Genomic DNA, 246 nt, shown 5'->3' with positions numbered 1-246 from the left:
CCCTCCCTCCCTTTTTTTTTTTTTTAAAAAAAAAGAAAGAAAGAAAAAACCCTTTTGAAAACAACATGTTAAAATACTTCATTTTTCTTATAAAGATCTCAGGGGTTCAGCTGGCTGGAGGGAGGTTTCAGTGTCGTACATGGGGGGGGGTGTTAAGGAAGAGGTGTGTGTTTGGGGGTTTTTTTTATGGAAACCATTGGAGCTGAGAATCAATGGTCTTGGACCACTGGTGTGAGCTGTGAGAGC

The sequence above is a fragment of the Aptenodytes forsteri genome, unplaced genomic scaffold, assembly GCF_000699145.1.
Source record: "Aptenodytes forsteri isolate BGI_AS27 unplaced genomic scaffold, ASM69914v1 Scaffold125, whole genome shotgun sequence".
Classification (NCBI taxonomy): domain Eukaryota; kingdom Metazoa; phylum Chordata; class Aves; order Sphenisciformes; family Spheniscidae; genus Aptenodytes; species Aptenodytes forsteri.
Note: the sequence above shows the minus strand (reverse complement) of the source record.